We start from the raw sequence: 20,888 nt of genomic DNA on the forward strand, positions 1-20,888 counted from the left end.
GAGATATAGGTAAATATTTATAAAAGCCTCAGTTTTACTATCCAGGAATATCTTTCTCAGAGCCTTGAGGACCATCCCTTTGAAAGCAATCATTAAATAAATTATCCCTGTCCCATAGTCTCTGCAGGAGGATAGAACCTGAACTTGGGTGGGCACCAATTAGCAAACACAGATGGTCTAATCACAGATTAAAATATCTACAAAATCAGGAGATAATGTGTTAACATACCCCATTGATCAACTTCACTCCTAATGTCCTCCAGCACTTTTCTTTTAGCTCATTACACCCCTTAAACCCTTCCTGCCCTTTGCTTCAGCAGCTTTGAGTTCATACTTAGGCCTGGTCTGTCTGTCCTATTACAGTAGTTTTGAATAAAGTCCTCCTCGACTGTTTAACTTTGTCCAGTGAAATTTTTGCTTTGGTACTGTTGATCCATTTTTGCCCCAGTTCTAATCCCATGGGTACTTAAGAGATCAATATTAAGTAGTTGGGTCCTAGGAGTCAGATTAGGGTACGACAACAAAGTAAACAAACAATAGAGAACAAATTTGGCAAAGTATATAAGAGAGAACTCGGAGAAGGAGCCATAGAAATAAGCTGTAAATAATTTCTAAGGAACAGGAACCAAGACAGAAGTGAAGAATTAAAGCAGTTTAGAAACCAGTAAAAGTAGTCCATAATGATGGTTCAGTATAATAATCTCTCCATTTAGGAAAATAATTTTTAAAAGTCAAATATAAGAATTTGGTTTCTCTTGGATACAGATACATTCCCTAATATTCCTAACCTCTTATCTTGTTCTCATATACTATTTAGTAATTGTGGCTACTCTGTTACAGCAATCGTGTAAGAGCTGGGAGTGTTGGGATTTCTTGAAAGATGGCAGACGTGCAAATTTTTTTTTAATTTTTGGAGGACACTAAAATATTAGTAACTCACATGGAAGAACTGGCATTTGCTGTGCTATGCAGCATCACTGATGTGACCTTTTCTACTGTCTCCTTTTTGTTGTTATCAGAAATTTTCTGCAAAAACAATTGGATTTCAAGCTGAGTCAATGTTTTTTATCAGCAATGCAAAAGGCTAATATTGTCTCCTTATTCCTATACTTAATTTAGCTCTGATTCTATAAAAAAAAATACATAAAGTTCTATAATACTGGGGTTTTTTTTTTTTCGCTGTATTTTCTGTGTAAAATTGCAAAGGAACCTTAAATTTTTTTTTTATTTGTTTAATTTTGTTTTGTTTTCTTGTGGCAAGTTCTGAATTTTATTTCCATGTCCTGATTTCCAATGACTTTACGCTATTTTAAGATGTTATACAGATTTTCTCAATAATTTCACTGTAAACTTAAATGTGATCAAAAGACCTAAACCTAAAAGACCAAAACATATTTAATCATCTTTACTAATTATTAACAAAAACTAAAGGTAGAGTTTTAAATAAAACTGTCATTTCATCATGAAATGTTGCTTTTATTTCATCATGAACTGGTATTTTTATTTTTTAATTAATTGACATAATACTTTCAGGCATACAACATAATGATTCAATATTTATGTATCAGTAATCAAAAATCTACCAAAAAAACAAAGGCCAGGGCCAGATTACTCCATAGGGGAATTCTACCAAACATAATAAGGAAGAGTTAATACCTATTCTTCTCAAACTGTTTCAAAAAAAAAAAAAAAAGAAAGAAAGAAAGAAATGAAGGAAAACTTCCAAACTCATTCTACAAAGCCAGCATTACCTTTCCAAAATCAGACAAAGACCACACAACAAAAGAATTAATTACAGGCCAATATCCCTGATGAACATGGATGCAAAAATTCTCAGCAAAATACTAACAAATTGAATCCAACAGTACATTAAAAGAATCATTCACCATGATCAAGTGGGATTTACTCCCGGGCTGCAAGGTGTTCAATATTCATAAACCAATCAACATGATACATCACATTAATAAAAGAAAGGATATGAGCCTTATAATCCTCTCAATAGATGCAGGAAAAAAAAAAACATTTGATGGAATACAGCATCCATTGTTGATAAAAACCCTCAACAAAGTAGGGTTGGAGGGAACATAACATTGTAAAGACCATATATGAAAGACCCACAACCAATATTATCCTCAATGGGGCAAAACTGAGAGCTTTTCCTCTGTTAGGAATAAGACAGGATGTCCACTCTCACCATTGTAATTTAACACAATACTGGAAGTCCTAGCCTCAGCAATCAGACAGCAAAAAGAAATAAAAGGCATCCAGGTTGGCAAGGAAGAAGTCAAACTTTCATTCAGAGGACTACATAGAGGACAGGATACTCCATGTAGAAAACCCAAAAGATTCCACTAAAAATTTGTTAGAATTGATACAAGAATTCAATAATGTTGCAGAATACAAAATCAATATACAGAAATCAGTTGCATTTTTATACACTGATAATGAAGCAGCAGAAAGAAAAATCAAAGAGTCCATCCCATTTGCAGTTGTACCAAAAACAAGATACCTGGGAATAAACCTAACCAAAGAGGTAAAAGATCTGTACTCTGAAAACTATAGAAAACTTAGGAGAGAAATTAAAGAGAAAACAAAGAAATGGTAACACATTACATGCTCATACATTAGAAAAATAAATATTGTTAAAATGTTTATACTACCCAAAGCAACCTACAGATTTAATGCAATCCCCATCAAAATACCACTAGCATTTTTCACAGAGCTAAAACAAACAATCCAAAAATTTGTATGGAACCACAAAAGACCCCAAATAGCCAAAGAAATATTGAAAAAGAAAAGCAAAGTGAGGCACTGGGTAACTCAGGGGTTGAGTGTCTGCCTTTGGCTCAGGTTGTGATCCCGGGTCTTGGGATTGAGTCCCACATTGGGCTCCTGTGGGAAGCCTGCTCCTCCCTCTGCCTATGTCTCTGCCTCTCCCTGTGTCTCTCATGAATAAATAAATAAAATCTTTAAAAAAAAAAAAGAAAAGCTGGAAGCATCACAATTCCATACTTCAAATTTTATTAGAAAACTGTAGTGATCAAGATAATATGGTACTGACACAAAAACAGACACATAGATCAATGGAACAGAATAGAAAACCCAGAAATGGATCCACAACTATATGGTCAAATAATCTTTGACAAAGCAAGAAAGAATATCCAATCCAAAAAAGGCAGTGTCTTCAACAAATGGTGTTAGGAAAACTGTACAGCAACAATGCAGAAGAATGAAACTAGACCACTTTCTTACACCATATACAAAGATAAATTCATTATGGTTGAAAGACCTAAATAAGAGGCATAAAACCATCAAAATCCTAGAAGAGAACACAGGCAGCAACCTCTTTGACCTCGGCCACAGCAACTTCTTACTAGACATTTCTCCAAAGGCAAGAGCAACAAAAGCAAAAATGAACTATTGGGACTTCATCAAGATAAAGAGCTTCTGCATAGTGAAGGAAACAGTTGACAAAACTAAAAGGTAACCTTCAGAATGGGAGAAGATATTTGCAAATGAAATGTCTGAGGAAGGATTAGTATCCCAAATCCGTAAAGTACTTATCAAACTCAATACCCAAAAAACAAATTATCCAGTTAAAAGATGGGCAGAAGAATAGACATTTTTCCAAAAAAGATACACAGATGGTTAACAGACCCTTGAAAATATGCTTGATATTATTCATCACTGGGGAAATCCAAATCAAAACTACCTCACACTTATCAGAATGGCTAAAATTAACATAGTAAAAAAAAAGATGTTGGTGAGGATGTGGAGAAAGGGGAACTGTTGATGGGAATGCAAACTGGTATAGCCACTCTAGAAAACCATGTGGAAGTTCCTCAAAAGATAAAAAAAATAGAGCTACCCTACAATCCAGCAATTGCACCACTAGATATTTACCCAAAGGATACAAAAATACTAATTTGCAAGGGTAAATGTGCCTGATGTTTATAGCAGCATTATCAACAATAGCCAAATTATGGAAAGAGCCCAAATGTTCATCAACTGATAAATGGATAAAAAAGTGTGTATGTGTATTTATACATATATGTGTGCATGTGTGTATATATATGTATACAATATATATCTGTATTATACTATAAAGTAATACATATTATATATAATACATCTATAACATACAATGCTCAGCCATAAAAAGGAATGAAATCTTGCCATTTGCAATAATGTGGATGGAGCTACAGTGCTAAGTGAAATGTGTCCTAGAAAGACAAATACCACATGATTTCACTCATATGTGGAATTTAAGAAATGAACAGATGAACACAGGGGAAAGAAAAGAAAAGAAAGAGGCAAGCCAGAAAAGAGTTTCTTAATTGTAGAGAACAAACTGAGGGTTACTGGAGGAGAGGTGGGCAGGAGGATGAGCATTAAGGAGGGCACTGGTTGTGATGAGCACTGGATGTTATATGTAAGTGATGAATCACTGAATTCTACCCCTCAAACCAATATTATAGTATATGTTAATTAACCATAATTTAAATAAAAACTTGAAACATTAAAAAATATATATTTGTATTCACTATGAAATAATCACCATAGCAAGTCTAGTTACCATCCATCACCATACAAAGTAACACAAAGATGTTTTTCCCCTTAGTGTGAAAATTTTTAAAATTTACTCTCTTGGTGGCTTTCAAATATATACTATAACATTAATGACTATAGTCATATTGATGTAAATTATATCCATGTTGTTACAAACATCAAGATTTTATCCTCTTTTATGGCTAAGTAGTATTTCACTATGTGTATATACACATCTTTATATATATCAAATATATTCTATATCATACATCATATATATCTCACATATATATTATGTATCTCACAAAATGATATATATCATATCTCACATAACACATATATATTATATATATCATTTATGTGTGTGTGTGTATGTGTATATCTCACGTCTTTATTCATTTATCCATCAATTAACACTTAGATTGTTTCCATATCTTGGCTTTTGTAAATAATGTTGCAGTGAACATGGGGTACATATATCTTTTCAATTTAGTATTTTCATTTTCTTTAGATAAATACCCAGACATGGAATTTCTGGTTCTATTTTTAATTTTTTAAGGAACCTCTATACTGTTTTCCATAGTGGCTGCACTGATTTACATTTCCACCAACAGTGCACAGGGCTTCCTTTTCTCCACATCCTTCCCAACAGTTGTCATTTCTTCTTGTCTTTTTGGATAATAGCTAATCTAACCAGTGTAGTGATATCTCTTTCTGGTTTTGATTTACATTTCCCTGATTAGTGATATCAAACATCTTTTAATGTGTCTATTGACCATCTGTATATCTTCTTTGGGAAAAAAAAATGTCTATTAAGATCCTATGCCCAATTTTTACATGTATTTTTGGGGTTTTTTTTGCTCTTGAGTTGTATCTGTTCTTTATATATATTTATATATTTATATATAGATATATCTCTATCTCTTTATATATTTTGAGTTGTATCTTTTATATATATTATATATTAGCCCTTTATCAGATACATGATTTGCAAATGTTTTCTCCCATTCAGTAAACTGACTTTTCATTTTGTCAATGGTTTCTTTTGCTGTACCAAAGCTCTTCATTTAATATAGTCCCTTTGTTTATTTTTGCTTTTATTCCCTTTCTTTTTGAAGTCAGATCCAAAAAATCTCATTGCTAAGACCAATGTCAAGGAACCTACCACTTGTGTTTTCTTCTATGAGTTTTATGCTTTCAGGATTCAAGTCTTTTTTTTTTTAATTTTTTTAAACTTTTATTTATTTATGATAGGCACACAGTGAGAGAGAGAGAGAGGCAGAGACACAGGCAGAGGGAGAAGCAGGCTCCATGCACCGGGAGCCCGATGTGGGATTCGATCCCGGGTCTCCAGGACCGCGCCCTGAGCCAAAGGCAGGCGCCAAACCGCTGCGCCACCCAGGGATCCCAGGATTCAAGTCTTTAACCCATTTTGAGTTAGTTTCTGTGTATGGTATCAGAGAATAGTCTAATTTTATTTTTTTTCATGTGGCTACCCAGTTTTCTTGTCACCATTTATTAAAGACTGTCCTTTCCCCGTTGCATATTCTTAGCTCCTTTGTCATAAATTAATTGACCGTATACATGTGAGTATATTTCTGGGCCCTCTGCTCTGTTCCATTGATCTATGTGTCTGTTTTTATGCCAGTTTCATACTGTTTTGATTACCATGGCTTTGTAATACAGTTTGAAAACAGGTAGCATGGTGCATCTGCTTTATTGTTCCTTCTCAAAATTGCTTTGACTATTCAGAGTCTTTTGCTGTTCCATACAAACTTCAGGATGAATTGTTCTATTTATGTAAAAAATGTCATTGGGATTTTGTTGGAGATTGCATTGAATCTGTAGATTGTTTTGGGTAACGTGAATATTTTAACAATATTATTTCTACCAATACATGAGCATGAAATATTTTTCCATTTATTTGTGTCCTCTTCAGTTTCTTTCATGAGTGTTTTAGTTTTCAGTGTACAGGACTTTCATGTCCCTAGTTTTACTTATTTTAAGTATTTTATTCTTTATGATGCCAATGTAAATGAGATTTATAAAATCTCTTGTAAGTGGATAGAGAAAGGCAACAGATTTTATATGCAGAGTTCATACTCTGCAATATTATTGTTTACAGGATTTTTTTTATTGTTTTCTCAGTATAAAATAATGACATCTGTGAATACTGATGGTTTTATTTTTTCCTTTTTCATTTGGAGCTTCATTTATTTTTCTTGCCTAATTACTCTGGCTAGGACTTCCAATACTATGTAGAATCAAAGTGATAAGAACGGGCATCCTTGTCTTGTTCCCTTTTTAAGAGGAAAAGCTTGGGGGTTTTCACCATTGATCCTTTCTTCTACTGCATCTAGTCAGCTGTTGAACCCCTCTAGTATAAATTTCAGTTCAGTCATTGTATTCTTCAGTTCTGTGACTTCTGTTTGGTGCTTTATTATATCTTCTATTTCTTTGTTGAAGTTCTCACTGTGTTCATCCATTCTTCTTCCAAGTCCAGTGAGTATATTTATCTAAGATTATTATTCTTTTCTACCTCCTTTCCTGTCTGTTTGTCTGCCTTGCTCTATCAGTAGTATTTGTTTATTTTATAAAAATTAATCTGTCTAATAAAAATATATCTATTCCATATAAAAGGAATGCCTATTGAATATCTTATTGGTAACTGAGAATAAAATACACCACAAGCTCTGCTTTCAAAGAATTTAGCACTCAGCTGGGGAAATCTGATAAAGAATCAAAGCGTGGGATATTTACCATTATCCTTTACAGGATCTGAGGCCCAGGGAGCTCAAGTAACTTGTCCAAAATAACAACAAAATGTAGCAAAGCTTTGGTTTTAACCTAGGTCTCTTATTTAAAATTTAGAGACCTGGCCACATTTAAGGATTTTGATGTTTATTTTGTGTGACTGAATTGTCAAAAGTGCATATATTTCCTGTTTGTATATACCAAGTTTGAGAGTGATTCAAGTTGGAAATTATTTAAGAAAATTGACACGTAGATGTAAATTAACAATTTAAATGGACTTAGATTATGTGAAGATTTAGAGAACAATGATTGTTGCTATAAATTGTACTCAATAGAAGGCTTGAGTAGTTATTGAGAAGAAACAGAAAATATGGTTTTGCCTAATATGTATTTATTACCTGAATAATATTTGCACCTTGAGGATTATTATGTGTAAACAGATAGCAACACAGATAGTATTTAAGATAGTGCCCCTCAAAGTGAAAAGTTTGGACGATGATGGATTGGCAAAGATCAACAATGATTAATCAAGAGCTAAGCTAGTGTACAGCATAGGTCACATTACAGATGATGGTGGCAATCACAGAGCAATATTCAGCAAATATCTGATCATTTCCAACATTGTTTCATGGTTTATGGAGTTTTTTCTTCAAAAAAAAAATAATGATTAAAGAAGAACTTTTACCTTCCTCCTTATTAATATATGTTTTTCTATATTCAAGGACTATATCACTTTTAATACACACTAGGCACCTTTCCTTAATATTAAAGCTGACAAGAATCTCTGCTTTCATGGAAGAACTTCTGCATTTATACTCAGAATCAAAATTTAATATTCATTTATTCTTTTTCGATAAATTCACTTATGCAATAAATACTGTTGAGCACAGTACTTTATGCCAGAAGAGTTAGATAAGAAAGGAAGCAGGATAGAGAATTTCCAATAAAAAAGAGATCATGAACAAAGACTTGGGAACATTGGGTGTCTGCATTGTAGGCTAGGGCAGCAGAGCAGTGTGATTGGGGCAGCTTCTCACATGAAACCCAGAAAGGCTTTGGAGTAAACGTAATGCTTTGTAAAGAAACTGGAACATTTATCTCAGGCAAGACTGAATGTTTATTAAATGGAAACTAAAAGTAAGGCAAATTGGAAATATCCAGAAAGCTTCATGAGGGATGAATAGGTTACTTGTTTTAAATAAAATTAGCCTTATTCTGAGAACAGAACACTAGAGACTTCAACAACATAGAGGTTTATTCCTTGTTCTAGTACCCAAAAGCAGTCCATAGCTACTACTGTGCCTCTGTAATTATCAGGGACCCAAGATGCTTCCATATTATTGATCTATTACCCTTAATTCACAGCCTCCTGCTCCCAGGCCAAAATGGCTATCCCATCCCAAGCATCAAATCTGGATCCTAATCAATAGAGAACAGAATGACAGAGGGAAAGTGTTTTGTTTTCTCGTGTGTGTGTGTGCATGTGCGCATGTGTGTGCATATGTATATATGTGCATGTGTGTCTACTGGGTTTCAGTTCCAGGCACTTTGTTAGACCCTTATAATATAAGAATGAGAAATACTGACTCCATATGAACTGACTATATGGCAGGAAGTAATTAGGTTTTATACACATTCACATCCAGATAACTAATCATACATATTTAATACATTTTACATTGGTGGTGAAGCGGTGAAGCAGAAGGAGATATTATAGATAATATACCTGAGGTGATATATATATATGCGTGTATGTGTGTGTGTGTGTGTGTGTGTGTGCATATTTAGTCAATCGTGTGAACAACAGAGACATTAGAAAACCACACTTGGTGGAAATGATCACAAAATTTATTTTGTACATGCTTGTTTGAGGTGATTTCTTATATCTAAGAGAACATTTTAAGTGGTCAGAAGGTAAGAGGAGCAATCAGGGCTACAGACAGAAATTTAAGTGCTGCTGACATAAAGAAAGTAATTAAACCATGCTGATTTATGACAGAGCTTAAAGTGAAACTATGAAGTGAAAAGAAGTGTAGGGACTTGACTGCCTACTCATACTCCCCACACAAAGTTGTCCCACATATACTGGCACCTTTAAATTTAGCAATTAGTAGTATCTCAGTAGAGCAAACCCAGAATTATATACCTCAGCATGCTGGCCTCTGACTCTTTTGTGTCCAGTGACTGGAATATATTAGGTCCTTAACCTTTATTGCCTCGCTTATTAACTTGATTCACTTAAGCACATATTTATGAATAGGTTGTTACAGGTGCAGTACTATGCTATCGATAGGAATAGCAAATTACAGTATTTGATCCTAAAAAGCTCATAATCAAGAGGGGGGGATTCCCAAAATATATCCAGAGATAAAGCTCAAGATAATCCAAGTTAGACATAATATGTATATGTGCGAAGTTGCAGATTTATTTATTTTGGAATGAATCTCTATGAATCAACAAATACCCAAAGGTATCTGCAACTTACAAATGTTGGCAATGATGTGAGGTTGTCTATGAGAACATAGTACTATGGGAACACAGATTGGGATGCCTTGAGGAACTTTAAAGCTGGGATCATGGGGTTCCTGTGTGGCTTAGTCAGTTGAGCGTCTGGCTCTTGATTTCAGCTCAGGTCATGATCTTGGGGTTGTGGGATTGAGCCTCATGTCAGGCTCTGCACTGGGTGTGGAGCCTTCTTGAGATTCTCTTTGTCTCTCCCTCTGCCCCCACCCCAAGCTCTCTCTCTTGCATGTGTGCTTGCTGCTTGCTCTGTCTCTCTCTCTAAAAAAAAAAAAAAAAAAAAAGCTGAGATCAGGAAAAGGCTACATGCAGGAGTTGGTACCTGCCTAACTAGAAGGAAGTCAATCAAGGAGGAGGAAAATGACTCCCAAAGGAGCAAAGGCACTGATATAGAGCATATCTGTATATCTGTGGTGAGCTACCAGCACTTCCTTTTAGCCAAGACATAAATCAAAATGAAAAAGGTGGGGAATTTAACAGGGGATGAGGGGACAAATGATGGAGGCCCCTGTATGTTATGTTAAGTGTAATGAGACCAACAGAAGACCACTGAAGGACTATGTGTAAATCAGTAAGATAGGCCTGTATAGTATGAAGAATGGATTGAATGAGGTTGAGGATGAAGCAAGGTTAGTTGGGATATGGTCATGAAGTGGGGATTTGGCACAACCACCACTCATGGGGCCACCGTGTCCATTTGGTGCCCTTCCAGCAAGTCTGAAGGCAATCACTGAACCACCTGCACATACTACTCTCTCTGCTTTAAGCTTTCAGAAATTAGAACATTTAGTCAAACTGTTGGAATTTATTGAATGAATGAAGTTTGTGTGGGAGACTGTTATTCAGACACACATTTTTAAATGCCAACAGCAACTTAGTCTTCTTACCCAAACATGAGTAATTCAAGGCCAGAAATTGTTTTTCTCCAGCCTTTTCCTCCTGTAGGTTGCCACGTGACTACAACATGTATTTCTAAAATGACAAATTCCTTCCCAAGTGAAAACAAACCAAGAGTAAAGCTCAAGGAAAGCTGTTCTCTGAAAATTGCGTACTGAAGGATCAAATTGTCCTTTTCTCATGCAAATGAAGTCCTGTTGGAGCAGCAGAGCATTACTCCATAAATCATTCTGCGCTCTTGAGCAAACTTAATGCATTTCCAAATGTGATGCTATGGGTGTGTTTAATTGAGCACTAACGAAGTGGTACAGCTGGCTGAGCTTAGTGCACACTTGAACTTCTCCCCCGATTAGAGTACGTGTGCTGTGCTGCCACATATTTGCTTAGTTAGGGACTAAAATTCTCTCCACTACATGCTGAGCTACCTGAGGGCAGGAATGAGGGTAGTTCAAAATAATAAACTAATTTTAAATGATAATCGTTAATATTTATTAATGAAACCATATATATGTGATGCACTTTGAATTCATTATCTTAAATTTCTCATAGCAACCAGTTGAGTTTGACATAGTTCTCTTCATAGTCAAATGGGGAAACGTCTATGAAGAATTTGTGTATCGGATCTCAGTCTCGTGGGTATTGATATTTAAGGGTAATATTTGAATTGAGGTCATTTGTCGTTAGGCCAGTACATATAAAAAAACTGTTTTCCTTGCTCAGAATCAGACACCATGTTTCAATGTCAGTGATAACCCTTACCACCTCTGCGAATGGACAAGGCAGCAATTACTGTATTTTGACAAACAAAAAAGCTGTTAAGATCTCATACTTAAAAGCTGTTTCAGACCTCATACTTAGTGACATGTCTGGGCTCCATCTGAAAATAAAGTTGTCTTTTTTTTTTAGTTTAAAGACTACATCATGTTCAATGGTTTGTATGATAACTGTTATAAAGCAACACAATGATGTTTACATTTTAGGCATCTGTAACCAGAATGCATTGGAGAAAAATTGGTCAGTGTTTACTCAAGGTCAAAGTTGATTTCTCCTGTCAAAGACCCCAGATGTTCATAAACATCCCTTCTACCTCCCAGAGGAGAATGCAATGTAGTAACTTTATCCACCTCTGTCTATAAGCCTTCATACTTGTACACAGCATCCCATCTCCCTCAATCGCACAGTACAAGACACGTGATTACCTCTTTTCTCTTCTGTCTCATGCATTTGCTTTATATGATCTTTCTTTTTTTTTTATATGATCTTTCTTAATAGGATTTCATGTACAAATGTTTTTTCCTCATTACTATAAATATAATATGTTTGGAATATATTTCCTGTGGAATGGGAGCAGATAAATGACGCAATACTAAGTAGTTTGAAACGTGGAAATTTTTGCATGATTTTTCTGCTTCTATTTTATAGAAAAATTTCCAAGTATATTGTGTCTTTGCAATTCCATAGGCTCTCCCCATAATCTCTCTTGAGCCTAAGAGGCCCTCAGATCTTTATATTTGAAACTGGGTTTTTATATTTAAAACTATCATTGTTCAGGTTATCAATTACTGCTACTTGCCAAATCCAGTGTTAAATTCTTAGTCATCATACCACTTGACATTTAGCAGCATTTGACACGTTGCTAAGCCTTTCCTTTTTGAAATTCTTTATGTAGTTTCAAGGGTCCTCTTCCTTGCTGGCTCTTCTGCTCTCCCCTGCTTACTTATTTTCAGTATTCTTTTATGGATCTTTCTCAATTTCATTACTTCTCAAAACACTGTATTGCCTCAGAGCTCAATCCTTTGCTCTTCTCTCTGTCTGTGTCTGTGTCTCTGTCTCTGTCTCTCTCTAATATATATATATATGATTTTTCCTGTGGAATCCTACTGAGTATTATGATTTTATAAAGTCATATCTCCATCTCCATCTCTGATCATCTCTGATTTCTCTCCTGGATTCTAGTCCCATGTTTCTAACTACCTTTATTATTTCCCATGGCTGTCATAACAAATTGCCATAAACTAAGTTGTTCTAAACAAGAGACAGTTATTCCCTGATAGTCCTGGATACCAGAACTCTAAAATCTCAGTTTCAGCAGAGCCACCCTCCCCTGGAGTCTCTAGGGGAGAACTCTGCTTTTCTCCTAACAGCTTCCAGTGGCCCCAGGAGCTCCTTGGCTTGTGGCTGTGTAACTGCAGCCTTGGCCTCCACCTTTACAAGGCCCTCTATTTTGTTTCTCCCTCAAATTCCCTCTGCCTTTTACTCATAAGGATGTGTGTTATTGGATTGAGTTCCTGCCCAAATGATCCAGGGTGATTTCATCTTGAGGTCCTTAATTTATTTACATCTAGAAGAACTCTTTTTTTTCCAGACAAGGTCACATTCATAGTTTCTGGGAGTTGGATGTATATTGGGGGTGGGGGGTTTCCTTTAATCCACAATAGTCTGTCCTTTGGCTGCCCCCTCAAATTCTCGTCCACCTCCCATGCGGCATACATCACCTCATGCCCGGCATCCAAAAGTCTCAGCTCATTAGATTATTAACTCCAAGCCCAAAGTCCTATGTAAATATCATAAACTAAAAAAATCCCAAATGTATTCATCAAAATCATTTAAATCAAGTATGGGTAAGATTCTGAGTAGATTCTATCATGAGCAAAATTTATCTCCATCTAAGGACCTGTGAAACTAGAAAACAGAAATCTACTCCCAAAATGCAGGCCAAGGAGAGAGGTTCTCACTACAAAGAGAAGAAAATGAAAATAATAAAGAGGTTACTGGTCTCACGTACGTTCAGACTCAAGCAGGGCAAATACCGTTAGATTCCATAGCTTGTAAGTAATCCTCTGGCTTCATGCTCTGCTCCCTGGGCCTGTGGAGGCTACACTCTCTGAACCACAGTGGCTCCTCCAGCCTCTGAGCCATTATGACAATTTATCACAGCAGATACAAGTAACAAATACACCACTTTCCAATATCTTCACTTAAAGCCATCTTAAACGTAACCTCTGTGAAACAGACCCTGACTTGACCCCTATCTCTTCCTCACCAAACTTGTTTCTCACTGAGTTCTTCCCATGACAGTAAATGACAATAATTCCTTTAGTTGCTCCGACCAAAAAAAAAAAAAAATTCTAAGACTCATCTCTGGCTCCTCGATGTCTTTCATATTACACATTAAATCCATCAGCAAATCCTGTCGACTGCCTTCAAAACTCTCTGAATTTGACCATTTTGAGGTATATCTTTGCTATTATACCTGGATACGAGTTTCCTTTGTTTTTCAGCAACGGGACATTGATTTTCCACACCCACCTCATTACTTTTCCAAATCATACATTTCTGGTCTGCATTAAGGACATATGGTGAAGATATTTTATAAGCTGCAACACTATGGTATTTCCACATTCACTGGCTTGATTTAAACTAGGAAAACCTATATAATGTAAAGAAGCAAGAATGTTAATTGGCATCTGAAGTACTTGTTATGAGAATTAATATAAAAACTCATGAGAAGAGATAGCACCCCCCTGGTCACCGCATCTATACTTGACCCTCAGAAATCTATCAGCAGAAAAGCAAGTAGAGAACTTTTAGAAATCATGTTGCATGATTCTTTCCTCTTGTAGTCCTCTAGTACCGTTAGTGGAATATTTTTAGTTAGAAAACATGTATTTGCTACTAACAAGTAATAATTTCAAATAAAAAAATTAATATTTTTTGAGTATATGCTAGGTTCTGGCTGGTAATCACTCATCCATTCATAATCATTCATTCCTAATTGTTTAACATCCACTAAATGCCAGGCACTCTAGCAGACATTTGTGATTCACTAAACATGATAAACAATTAGTAAATAAAATATAATGATTTCATTTTAGGATGATTGTAAAGAATTAAATTAAAGCAAATTTAAAGACTATAAGGGGATTGTGAATTTGATGATGCTGTTTCCACATAAAGTGGAATTGGCCCTAATCTTCCCATATATTATTTTACTTAATCTTTACAACTTTGGAAAATAGGTATTATAATTTACAATTTAAAGATACATTTACTGAGGAATGCCTGGGTGGCTCAGTCGTTTGAGTGTCTGCCTTCTGCTCAAGTCATGATCTCAGGATCCTGGGACTGATTTCTTCTCAAGTCATAATCTCAGGGTCCTGGGATCAATCGATCGATTCCTGCATCAGGCTCCCTGCTCTGCGGGGAGTCTGCTTCTCCCTCTGCCTCTGTTCTCCACTTATGCTCTCTTGCTCAAATAAATAAATACAATCTTAAAAATTTTTTGAAAAAATAAAGATACATTTATTGAAATTTAGTGAAGTTAGTAATGTGCCCAATACCCTGCATCCAAGGAAAACAGAATCAGAAACTGATGTCTCATGTTTTTTGTTTTATTCTATTTTATTATCTTATTTCTTACAAATATATATACTGCCAAGTCATTCAGAATCCTAAGTGTGCCTTATTTATTCAGGATTTGACAATAGTATATTACCCTTACTTGCCTGAAAAGCTTACAATATTTCTATCTATTATTTATCATAGTTCATATAAGAAAACCACTATTTTTCAGGATCTTTGATCAATTGGCTATTTTTTTTCCATTCAAAGTTATTAATTCTTACCAATATTCCTTAAATATCAAAACTTTTACCTTAGTATGTTGATGGCATGACCCAATAAAAAAGAAAACAGAAATATAACAGAGTCTAATGTAAAATAAGCTTGGGATTGAGTCTCCACTCATCAGATATATGACACTGAGGTATAGTCACATACTCTATTTGTTTCTTAAATATGAGTTGCACATAGGAGTGAAATTATATGGTATTTGTCTTTCTCTGACTGACTTATTTCACTTAGCATTATACTCTCCAGCTCCATCCATGTGTTACAAATAGTAAGATTTCACTCTTTTTATGGCTGAATAATATTCCATTGTATACACCACCTCTTCGTTATCCATTCATCTGTCGGACACTCGAGCTGCTTCCATAGTTTGGCTACTATAGGTAATGTTGCTATAAACATAGGGGTGCATGTATCCCTTTGAGTTAATGTTTTTGTATTTGTGGGGATAAATACCCAGTAGTGTGATTCCTGGATGATAGGGTCGTTCTATTTTTAACTTTTTGAGGAAACTCCAAACTGCACTCTATCGGTAACCGAAATTCCTCATTTGAAAAATGGAGAGGAGAATGCTTACCTCAAGTGCATTTATGATACTTAAATGACACAATAGGTATTCGATGCTTAACAAATAGCAGGCATTCAGTAATTAATAGTTCTTCAACTTTTAATGGGAAAAGTATGTTTCAGTTTCCTTACCTGTGAAATAGGGATAATAATGTCCTCTTTGTTTTTGAAAGACGTTATTTATTTATTTGAGAGAGAGAGAAAGTACAAGTGGTATGGAGGACCAGAGGGAGAGAAAGAGAAAGAAGCAGAGTCCTCACTGAGCAGAAAGCCCCAAGGAGGGGCTCCATCCAAGGACCCAGAGATCATGACCTGAGCTGAAGGCAGATGATTAACAGACTGAGTCACACAGGTGCCCCTAATGTCCTCTCCTTAATTGAGCTGTTTTGAAGATAAAGAAGGTAGAACAGGTACTGGGGGTGCCTGGGGGGTCCACTCAGTTAAGCCTCCAACTCTTAGTTTTGGCTTAGGTCATGATCTCAGGGTCCTAAGGTTAAGCCCCCTCATATCATCTGGCTCCACACTTAGCGGGGAGTCTGCTTGGAGATTCTCTCCCTCTGCCCCTGCCCACACTGGTGCACTTGCTCTCTCATGCTCTCTCTATCCCTCCCAAATACATAAATAAATCTTTTTTAAAAGATAGAATATGTACTGTATTTAGAACCTTAAAAATACTAGTAAATATTAAACCCTGATTTGAGATACTTAGTACTTAGCAGTCACTCTGTTAGCTGCTTATAACTTTTAAAAGAAGTCTGAATTGAGACACTGTCCGATCATCCCATTTTATAGATGAGGGAACTGAGGCATAGAGGGATTGATTCTGTGTCATGTCTCACTGATGACTTCCAAGCTTACACAGATGAGTGATATGGCTACAACTCCAATACAGACAACCTGACTCCAGCATTTGCATTTTTAAGGATATTTTTGGCTGCCTTGCAGAGAAGGAATGTGGCAGCCAGAAGGCCAAATCACCATGTTAGTCTTTGATTTCAGAATTTTTACCTATAAACTGAATGTCAGCAACCAACAGGATTTTTTAAGGAAAATCTTTTTATTTCTATTAAAGTCTTGCTTTTTTGGTTGTTGGTTGTGTTGCATTAAGAAAGAATGTGAAGGGCATTTGGGTGACTCAGCCGGGTAAGCATCTACATTCAGCTCAGGTCATGATCTCAGGGTCCTAGGATGGAGCCCCAAGTGAGGCTTCCTTCTCTGCCCCTCCCCCCTGCTCATGCTTTCACTCTCAAGTAAATAAATATTTTTTTAAAGAAACAATGTGAGAAAAAAAAGAATATGAAGAATGAAGGCTTAACTATAATCATCAGTTCCTTTAGTTGCCTGAAAAAAATCCTAATGTAAAAGAAATCTTGTATAATATCAAAGTTTCTGATCCTGTGTAGCATCTTAAGCTCTCAAAAATAGCTTTAGAAATTTAAATCCATTTATATTTTCTTAAGACAAAGGAAAGGAGGATCATCGTACTGTATAAAGTCATATTTAGAGATGAAACCTAAGATTGTATAAAGAGCAATGATGACTTAATGGTACTGAAATTATAAAGTTTCAAGATTCATGGGAGTCATCAATATTGTTGCATGAGGAAATGGGTCTCAGGGGAAAAAAAAGAGTTCCTCCGGGTCTTACAACTAGCCAAGCAGAACAAGGACTTGACTCCATGTCCTATCCTGCTCAACCCTTAATAGGTATACCCTCTTAAATTAAGTTGCTTTGCTTCTCTGAGTCACACCATTTCTTATTTATATAAAGGTCACAATAATGCCTTCTTTATAGTTATTAGAAGGATCCATTGAGATTATGGGCATGATTTTTGTTTTACCTGTGAAATAATAAAGTCAGCTCATAGTCATTGGTTTCATTTAAAGCAATCTGGTTATAATGGAGCACACCTGTCAGGTGGTTTCAGTAGCCAGACTGTCTCAAATGAGAACCAGAGGAAGAACTCAAGCAAGTGGTAGACTTATGCAAAGCAACAATGACATAGGGAGACTGAAAAAGTGTGACAGTGACTATAGAACTGAAAAGTAAGATTCAGGCAAAGTCAGGCTTATTGGCACGCTAGGAAAAAAGGGCAGGTCTGATGAGGTTAAGAGAGCTGTTAGTGTCCCCAGGCTGTGTTTAACAAAGCAGTATCCATGTTGTGTATAGCACCTAAACTATTTACCAACTAAGAATATACTGGGAACAACAGATGCAAAACTGTGAAAAGGCCGGAGGGAAGCCATACATAAGAGTGAAACACACCAAGTGAGTTGTTACAGCTGCATCTTCAGTGCAGGTAAATGATGTGGTATATACCACTTGACGGGGCATCCTCCAAAATCTACTGTCTTTGCTCTTTGTAATATTGTGTGTTCTTTAGATTTGAAAGAAAATTCATTAATTTTGCCATTGTTACTATAAACACATGATGACATCTTTCTATAATGTATACTGACGTCAACAGACTGATGGAACCTAATTCTGACCCTGGGACCCTCATCTGTTGGCTCATCTCTATAATCTGGCCATTGTGTTTTATCCTCTGCCCACAGGCAGGCCTCATTGCTGGGCTTATTGTGTCTTCAAAAGACGGAAAACAGTGTCAGAGGCAACTATCAGAAGTTCGGGATATTAAGAAAAATCTCCCAGGAACCAGAATAGAAGTCATTTCTTTAATCATAATGGATTGGAATGTCATTGCCAAAATTCGCCAAGATGTTTATGATACTGATTCAAAGTAATTTACCCCTCTGGATAAATGACAAGGTAATGAGATTATAACTGGCATCCTAACTGGTCTCTCCGCCTCCAGTCTGTGCTGCCTCTGGGCCAGCCTCCTCAGCTCAGCTGCCAGGGAGAAGGCATTAAGATGCCAGTCGAATTGTCCCTTCAGGCTGAAACTCCCCTGAGAGACCCCACAGATTTGTAATAAAGTGTCACCTCCTTAATTTAGCAATTAAATTTATTCATCCTCTATTTTTTTAACTTTTTTTTTTTGTAATTTAATCTTCCTTCAATTAACTACAGATACTCTTTTCCCTGGTTCCTCAGATTCTTCACTTTGGGCCATTCCTTTTCACATGAATTTGTCACCTGCTTAGGGACTTCCTTACCTAGTCCTTCTGGTTCTTCTTGCTCACACAGAAAGGGGAACACCAAGCATCACTTTCTCCCAGGATTTCCTTGTCTTCCTTCAGTTCCTAGCATGAATGCAAACTCTAGCTTCTTCAATGACATGCTAAAGGAGAGCTCAGTGTGTATGCTGAGTGAAGAAGTAAATGAACAAACCAATGAAATCATGGTTCAATAATGTATTGATGTAAAATGTAAGATGTGTCCTGCTCAGCAAGAGAGTATTGGATATAACTACTTCATCTTTTTTTTATGGGATGAAAGGAAAGGAAGCAGTACAATTTTCAGTGCACAGAGTGGTAGGGAAATATTTTTGACCTAAGAAAACCGTTTTTGTGGTAAGTCTTACAGAAGATGGGGAATCTTGGGGATGGATTGATGGAGACTCCTACAGTAATATTACTGACAACAAAGAGAAAAAGACAGTGACTTTAAGATTTATGTTCATTTTACCTCCTTCAATAAATATGTTGGTTTGTCATAGAATGTTTGCTAATAAAAGCTCCTGAAATTTTTATCTTATGACCCCAGAACCTTGGAAAGTATCAGGCAAATGGGATAAATGTTTGTTGGTTAGGAAATTAATTGAGTGGTTGAATAACTTATATTTTTGAGAAACATATTAAAATTCTGGTCAAGAAAAAAATACAGTGGTGCAGGTACCAGTATACATGAGTTCTTTTCATCACTCTGCCTTTCTCTGCGTGACCCTGGCTACTTCAGAAGTCTCTTTAATTTCTGTTACCCCCTGCCTAAATCTTGAATCTTGTGTTGATCCTTAAAAGTTATCATTTCTTAAGGAATATACATTCTTTCTCCTTATTTCATATAATTTCTCTGAGAAAATCTCATTACTAACCTTCTTATTCCAATATTTCTTAAATATGTATTTTCAGCCTAGAATCTATGGTCATAATCTACTAAACAACTATTTTTTTTATACTTTCCATGTGCTGGGCACTATCCTCTAAATATAACACAAATTTGAAATGTTCAAAAGCGATCGAATAATCTTTACCAAAAAAAGTTCCTTAGGCATATATTCTTCTCCGTCTGAGTTAATGATAATGGGACCCAGTTGTCCAAATCAGAAAATTTAGTCTTTTTAAGTTTCCATTTCTCCCCTGACATTTAATTTATGCTATTTTAATGCCACTTTTTAAATGTCACACAAAGCCACCCCTTCTTCTCTAGATTCACTACTACTGACTTAACTCCAATCTCTATAAACACTCCTCAGTATAATGATGTGGATGGAACTACAGGGTATTATGCTAAGCAAAATAAGTCAATCAGAGAAAGACAATTATCATATGATTTCATTCATTTGTGGAATGTAAGAAACAAAACAGAAGATTATAGGGGAATGGAGGGAAAAATAAAACAAGAGGAAATCAGAGAGGGAGACAAACCATAAGATACTCTTAATCATAGGAAGTAAACTGAAGGTTGCTGGAGAGAAAAGGGGTTGGGGATATGGGGTAACTGGGTGATGGGCACGATGGAGGGCACATGATATGATGAACACTGGGTGTTATATGCAACTGATGAATCACTGACCTCTACCTCTGAAACTAATAATACCTATATGTTAATTAATTAAATTTAAATAAAATAAATAAAATGTGACTGAAATACAAAACAACAAACAACAACAAAAAACAGTCCTTAAGATCTCCCTATCTACATTACCATACTATAATCCACCCTCCACACACTTGCCATGGTGTTCTTTAAAAAATTAAAAAGCATACAAACACACATATGGACCATATGATTATGTCTCCTTCTTGCTTAAGATCCACAAGTATCCTCCTACAGTTTTCAGGGTAAACAAA

The 20,888-nt window shown here is 35.9% G+C and overlaps 1 long non-coding RNA gene across 1 annotated transcript in view; it reads right to left on the bottom strand.

Moving 5' to 3' along the window:
• Positions 1-940: 940 nt before the first annotated feature.
• LOC125752339 (uncharacterized) overlaps positions 941-20,888 on the bottom strand; it is a 34,944-nt gene continuing 14,996 nt past the window's right edge. The window contains exon 3 of the long non-coding RNA XR_007401604.1: positions 941-1,026. This is a non-coding gene — a long non-coding RNA (uncharacterized LOC125752339). The remainder of the gene's footprint in view (positions 1,027-20,888) is intronic.

The sequence above is a fragment of the Canis lupus genome, chromosome 13, assembly GCF_003254725.2.
Source record: "Canis lupus dingo isolate Sandy chromosome 13, ASM325472v2, whole genome shotgun sequence".
Classification (NCBI taxonomy): Eukaryota; Metazoa; Chordata; class Mammalia; order Carnivora; family Canidae; genus Canis; species Canis lupus.